This window comes from Lygodium microphyllum, chromosome 19 (genome assembly GCF_053477565.2).
Source record: "Lygodium microphyllum isolate KBCC chromosome 19, Lygodium_microphyllum_v1.1.10, whole genome shotgun sequence".
NCBI lineage: Eukaryota > Viridiplantae > Streptophyta > Polypodiopsida > Schizaeales > Lygodiaceae > Lygodium > Lygodium microphyllum.
Window position 1 is genome coordinate 29,043,499 of NC_141153.1, and position 7,884 is coordinate 29,051,382.

A 7,884-nucleotide genomic window follows, 5' to 3' on the forward strand; every position below is an offset into this window, starting at 1 on the left:
TTGCTTGAAGCTTGCACTTGGATCGTGGAGCTACTGGAGTGCGCGGGAGAGGAGGTAACTCGAACGGCACGAAGGTAAGCTCACTACACCCATAGATATGGATGGCGCATCAGCTATGTGAGAGGTAGCCATTAGTGCTCGGCTTGGAACGCTTGAAACAATAAGCGGTCCGAGGGTCTTGGCGATTGAGTGAAAGCTCCCACAATATCCCCATCCCAAACGGCAGCTCAAGGCTATAGCTAAGGTCAAGAAGTGGGTCAAGGAGTGGGTCAAGGACACCCAAAAGCACCTCAAGGATGCTGAACCCATATTAGAAGATCCTATTGACGATTTCTCCAGCATGAGCACACCAGTCTCACCTTCAAAACCACAAGCTGCTAGCATACCTGCACCACTGGGGGCAACTCAACAGTAAGGCCAAGGGGAAACTTTCCAGGGCAGACAAAACGCATGGCCTAGAAATGCTAGCCTCAGGGGAAGACAAGAGCCCAGTAGCCTCCTCACAACCTTGTTGTCTACTCCAGTAACTCTAAGCTTGGAAGACCTTCTTAGGCAGAATCATTCCTTATGGCAGGAGTTAAAAGACTTGATGGAGGGACACACATGACTTGCAGGTGCTGATCCGCAAGATCATGATGCGGTTACACAGATCCCAAGTCTAACTCTACACTCAACTCCTGAGTCTTTGCACATCAATGCTTTTTGGGAAGGCACTAAAATGCATGCAGTTTTACCCGTCCTAGCCTTAAGAGATATGACGCGAAAAGGAATTGTAGACACAGGCGCAGGTGTTAGTGTACTAAGCCATGCAGTCTTAAAGGCATGGGGAAACCCTCCTGTAGAGACTGCCAGGTTTAACGTCACGTTAGCAAATGGAATGAAGGTAAGACCATTCGGGGTCTTAAGGAATTGGCCAGTAAAGATTACCGGTGTGCAGTTTTCCGTAAACTTCATTGTCATGAAGGGAGTGGATTACGACATACTATTAGGCTGACCTTGGATGAGGAATGTGCGTGTCATTGAGGACTGGGGCAATGGTTTGATTTTCCTAGGGAACAGAACTAGTGCAATAAGGGTAGCGATGGACACTTGGAAGACGACCCCTGTTGACCTAGATGCCATCTCAGCTATGCTGAAAGGCGATACTCAAACGACCAAATCCTATGGATCACTCACTAAATATATTCCTTGCCCTAAGGATGAGAGGGATTGGATGCACGTTTTGGCAACCATTGACCTACCATTCTCGTATGAGGAAGAACTATATCGGCAGGCTGCTAAAGCCGCAACCATGCCAATTGAGGAGCCAATTGTGCCACTCTGCATGATGGCAAGAAGCTCACTCAACCCAGGCAAACCAGCCTCATTCCATATCCCCAACAAAAAACTAGAGCTTCAGGAAATCATAGAGTATCTGACCAATAAACTGGAAGGCAACTTGGCTGCTAACTTAAAACCTCTACGTGATCTATTAGCTAAGCTAGAATGGAAATGGACCAAGGTCCACGACCTGAATTTGTTATATAACTGGGCTTTAGTTATTGATGACAAGGAGACTGGAGAGGAAAGCTTAGGTGATGATGAGCAATCAGAAGGATAGGACTCTGATGATGAGGAGTATGAGGACTGTCGCTCTACGGGAGAGGAGAGTGAAGAAGAGATAGATACAATAGAGTACGACACGGAAGGAAAAGCGATAGAACAAATCAGGGCAGATTCAAGGCCTAGGAGAGGAAGGAACAGTCAGAACAAAAAAGGAGTCATGCGAATGGAGTGTGACAGATTCTGGCTAGAACACATAGGAGTCGTGGATTACGAGCAAGCCGGAGTGGCACGACCATGGGTAATCCCAGTGCTCAAGACGGATGCACCTACTGAACTACGACCCCCTGGGGAAACACCTTCCTCAAGTGAGGGATGCGAGTTTAACTCAGAGTCGGAAGTCAGCACTGAGAGTGATCCCGAGATACCACAACCTTCTAAAGTCAAAAGCACCAAGGGAGACTTGCCAGTCCACCTAAGGTGCAAGAGGCTAAAGGAGGAGGCCAAGAAGCAAGCAAAGGACTCAGAAGCAGGAAGGCAAAAGAAACCGTAGGATCTACCCAAACGGTTTACAAAATTTAAAAAGGGTGACAGAGTGGTGATTCTGCTAGGTGCGAAAAGACAAGGCCAAACTAGTGAACCGATCGAGGGACCCACCAAAGTCAAGGAAGTTAACTTGGCTGGGGAAGGTGAAAAGCCAAGACCTGTATTCATTGCAGATGACTTGACGGAGGATGAGGAGACCAAACTTGTTGCACTCTTGCAAGAGTTCATTGACATGTTTGCCTGGACATTGGATGAACTTAAGGGAGTCGACCCTAGGGTTGTGACTCATAATATCCCAATGGTTCCTGATGCAGTGCCAACAAAACAACGACCTTATCCCATGAATCCCAAACACGCCCATGCAGTAAAAGAGGAGATTGATAAACTCATGAGGGCAGGATTCATATATGAGATCGAGCACACGGATTGGGTATCACCTATCGTGATTGTCATGAAGAAAAATGGAAAAATCCGAGTGTGTGTGAACTACAAGAAAGTGAATGCCCCTACAAAGAGGGATAATTATCCTTTACCTTACACCGAGCACATGCTTGAGAGGGTAGTAGGTAAAGAAGCCTACAGTTTTCTGGATGGTTTCTCGGGATATAACCAAGTGCAAGTGCACCCCGACGACAGGCACAAGACTGCCTTTGCCATGGAATGGGGTGTATTCGCCTACATTGTCATGCCTTTTGGGCTAATGAATGTACCTGTGACTTTTCAATGCCTAATGTGCACTATCTTTAAGGACATGCTTAGGCACGAACTGGAAGTGTTTGTAGATGACTTATGCGTACACTCTAGTTGGGCCAAACACTTAGAGAAATTGAGAGCTGTCTTTGAAAGGTGTAGGTTGTACCACCTCTCGTTGAACCCCTTAAAGTGCCAGTTCTGGGTGAAATGCGGATGCATCTTAGGGCACGTAGTGTCAAGGAATGGCATTGCCACTGAATTTTCTAATGTCAGAGTCATTGTTGACTTACCGCCACCCAATAACTACAAGGGAGTTCAGTGCTTCTTAGGACACACTGGATATTATTGACGCTTTGTACTAAATTACACACTAATTGCTAGATCATTGTACAAGCTGTTGATAGTGTTTGAGTGGACTGAGGAATGCCAGCACGCATATGAGGAGTTGAAAAAGGCTCTTACTACTGCACCAATCTTACGAGCCCCAGACTGGAACATAACGTTTCATGTACACATAGACGCCTCTAAGTTCACTATTGGAGCCGTGCTATGCCAGCCTGGTGAACATAACTTAGATTACCCGGTGAGTTTTGCCAGCAAGCAGCTCACAGAGACCGAGATGAACTATTCCACGACAGAAAGGGAGGGGTTGGCCATGGTGTTTGCGGTAAATAAATTTAGGCATTACCTGTTGGCCACTCCCTTTGTCTTCTTTGTTGACCATCAAGCCTTGCTATATCTTGTGAACAAGCCTTGCAGTACGGGACGCATAGCTAGATGGTTACTCCTTCTACTGGAGTTTGACTTCTCTGTGGTTGTACGCATAGGAAAGCAGCATTACATGGCTGACCACATGTCCCGCATACCCACAGGAGAAGCCGCTGGACAAGGCATACCTGACGATTTACCGGATGCTCATCTCTTTAACCTGTCTAGCGAGAGAGAATTGTTTAAAGCTGATCTGATGCCGTACTGGGCCGACGACATAGTGCAAGTGCTAGAGAGTGGACTACCTAAGAGACCCATTGAGAAGGCCAGGCTGAGAAGACTTATCCTGAAAATTCAGCCATACCAACTGATAGCCGGCCAACTCTACAGGTTGGGACAAGACGGTTTATTGCACGGATGCGTATGTGAGCACGAGATGCATGATGCATTGAAAGAAGCACATGGCGGAATCGTTGGAGGACACTTTAGCAGGGACACAACAGCCCGAAATGTGCTACAATCCCAACTATGGTGGCCCACCCTTTTCCGCGATGCAGCTAAATTCATAAAGCACTGCGATGAGTGCCAAAGGACCAAAGTGCTTGTGCGAAAAGACAAGATAGAGTTGACCCCTGTCATAGCCCGACAACCCTTTGAAAAATGGGGCATTGATTTTATTGGACCTATCAGTCCTGCGGCACAATATTCCCAAGCTCGCTACATCATAGTAGCAACCGATTATATAATGAAGTGGGCAGAGGCACGAGCCACAAGGAAGAATGATGCTAGAACCACTGCAAAGTTCTTGTGGGAGCAGGTCATTTCACGGTTTGGCTGTCCAATCGAACTTGTAAGCGACCAAGGCATGCACTTCATTAATGAGGTGATTTTCCACCTGCTCTCTACCTTCCTAATAATTCATCGGAAGCCCTCTCCCTATTACCCTCAGGCTAATGGCCAAGCCGAATCCACGAATAAAATCTTAATCAACATGCTTACAAAGGTAGTGTCTACTTCAAGAAGTGACTGGGACAACAAGCTAATGGCGGCCTTGTGGGCCTATTGCATAGCTTATAAAACGGCTGTAGGACAGACGCCTTTTAGGCTGACGTATGCAACTAAAGCCATTTTACCCCAGAGCGCCTAATGGAAACCCGACTCCTCGCCACTCACTCTCTGATTTGTGAGAAGGCTCGACGAAAGATGTGGTTTGACAAGCATGTCAAACAGCGAGACTTTGAACAAGGGGACCTTGTTCTGCTATACTCTGTAAAAGGACATAAACAGAAGATGAAGTTTTGGGGGCTAGGGCCTTTCAGAGTACGCATGATTGGTAGAATAGGGAATGTTGAGTTAGAGACACTTGAAGGCAAAGGAATAGGCTTTTTTAATGGCAGCCGCATAAAGAAGTACTATCCTCCTTCCCATCCATTACATGAACCACCCATGCTAGAACCCCCAATGAACGTCTGCATGGCTACTCTAATCAACCTTATAGATCAGGACGAAGGAGCAGTGGCACCGGCATATCTACGAATCACAGTCACAGCAGGAGCGACATATTCTTTCGATGCCTTGATTGATGAAGGTCCCGACTACAACATCTTGGCGCATGACCATTGGACACGCATTGGTCAACCAAAACTATAGCCCACTAATGCCAAACTCACCCCGTTTGGGGGTAATGCTTATTCACTCCTAGGGAAGTGCAAGGTAGTCGTTTCTATCGAGTCTGAAAGTTTACCAGCTTTCTTCCATGTGTTGCCTGACACTAAAGGAGCCAGTAATATGTCACTATTAGGTCATACTTTCAAGAAGCAAACAAACTGTAATGTGGATTACAACCTAAACTGCATTCATCTTGCTATAGGCAATGTGCGTATAGTGATGACTTTCAGCAAGGGCTGTCCTGACTCCTCCACCATTACGAAGCCACTGGTAGAAACCCCTACAAGCATGCTTCAGCCCAAGTCTAAACGGAAGAAAACTAAGGCCTCATGCCAGGCTCTCGACCCTAGGCCCAAACCCACCAAGAGTGCTCACAAGGCCAAGGAGTCCAAGCTTATATGGGTGCCAAAATGACAAAGACCACATCTAGGTAGACCACCCAAATGTGATTCTAAACGCCAAAATAATTAGCCATCACGGCCTAAGAGGCAATCTAGACGCTATCGACGTAGACACACAACCACCCTGCGATGGATCCCCAAAGATCTCTTGCGAGCACAAGGATACTACGAGGACAACCCCTAGATTTGGGTGCCTAAAAATGGCAAGTTTAAAAGCTCATCTACAAGCAATCTCACCCCAGTGAGGGAGGCTTGCACACATGGTACCCAGGGCATAGTCAGCAAACCATTGCCCGCTGTGGCTAGTAAGCCCCAACTCATCTATCGACCAAAGCAAGCGCCACAAGCCTTAGACTTACCTAATCCACAGAACTTAAATACCCCCATGACTGCTCACTCAGAACCCAGCACAACTCCCATGCTCCCAAAGCTTCCTACAGCACCTCAAAGTGCTTTAGAGTGCAAAGCCACACCTGTGACACCAATGATGGAGTCACCACTATCCGGTCCATTTGCACCATTCCCACCAGCAGGTCTTAAACCTTCCTACGCGGTACGACCTTTCGTTTCCTTGGCTAAAGACCTCGCCGCGACTTCTGGGGATGACTTAGTAACCTGCATCAAGATGTTGGACAAAACTTTCACTACATTCACTAGAAGTTATGAGAGGCTAGACCTAGGTCTTCTTGACAAAACACTTGCTTCGGATGTTCGTGCATTACCATGCACTTGGGAAGAATACGAACTTATGACCTGTAAATTCCCCAAAATTACTGCTGAACTGATAGCAAACGATGAAATCTCAAAGGAGTAAGCTGCCCTTAGAAGACTAATCACTTCATATCATAAGCCTCCTCGTTCTATTCCTGAGCACGAGTTGCAAGAGCTCACGCAGAAGGCAAGCTCGCCTTCCACGTTCTTGCAACAGTGGTTTGCTCTGAGAATCCAATGGGAGAAAAAAGGTTGCCGAATAATGACCAATGCTGAGCAACGCAGGGAAATTAAAACCATCGAATATGACCCTACTTATGTGGCACCTATCTCATTTAGGGTTTTGGCCATCACCCGCAACCAGCATTTAGACAACCATGTGCTCGCTCACCCTTACATTGACCAATTCCTTACAGAAGAGGAATTACATGTTGCAAGCTGCCTTAATACTGGAGATCTCTTTCACGATGTCTTGACCTACATCTCCCAAGTCTCCATCCAACCATCTACTCTTGATTGTCATGCCCAGCTTGAATAAAATCCAAGCTTCTATGATTGGTTATTGGCTAAGAAAGTCAATCCATGAAAAACAACATTTGCCTCGTACTTCCTGTGCTAATCTTAGGAAGGATTCCTTGAAAGATCCAAGACAGGGGCGAGCAAGGGGAGCAAGAGCAGAGCAAAATGAGAGTCAACAAAATGAGAGTCATGATATATAGCAGAATGTTATGATTAATTGAGTTTCAATGGAAGATACTGCAAAGGGAAAACAATAGCAATTACTGCTGTGAGCATGTCTCTAAAATTCAAGCCTCTAAGCAAGTATACCAATTTTTGACACATACATTTTTCTCTCAAAAGTGAGTTTTGTTAGAAATAAACCAATTTTTAAGCATTAATGTTGGCATCGTGTGTTGACAGGTAACCACCATGGCAGGACAAGACAAAGGGGGCAAACTCCCATTTTCTGAAGAAGAGATGACCAAGTTCAGCATCAGCGTCGAGACACGAGGATTCAGTCAATTCACTTTCAAGCACACGCTGAACCTGGATGAGGCCATCTTGGAGGAACCTGCAGTCAAAGAATTGGTGGACAGATGCCACCTCCACAAGTATGTGGAAAAGGTGGGGCAGGCCGTGGATTACGGCATGTGTGCTGAATTTCTGAGGAACTTTGACAAGGGCAGGAACTGTGGCACTGTCACAGTGAGGACAGGGGAGCAGGAAAGAAGAGTTGAGGTGCCCCTCAATGCGGCAATCATAGAGAAGGCCTTGGGGCTCGTACCCAAGAAAGAGAGGCGGTCGAGAAGGGATGTTTACACCATGCTAGGGGTAAAGAAAGAAGAGGTGCACACAGTGGATGGAATCAGCTTGGCTGACATCCCGGATCCAGCACTGAAGGTGCAAGCGAAGATGATCCACACACTCTTCTCAAGCCAAAGGTACAACGCATTGATGAACAGGATCTGGGTCCCATTGTTTGAAAGCATCGCAGCAGGAGTCCCTGAGGAGGTAGACTGGAATGGGTTCGTGCAGAAAACCATTCAAAGCTCAGCTGCCCTTCTCACTCCAGTGGAAGCACCAGCAGGAGGAGAATCCCCTGCCTCAACAGCAC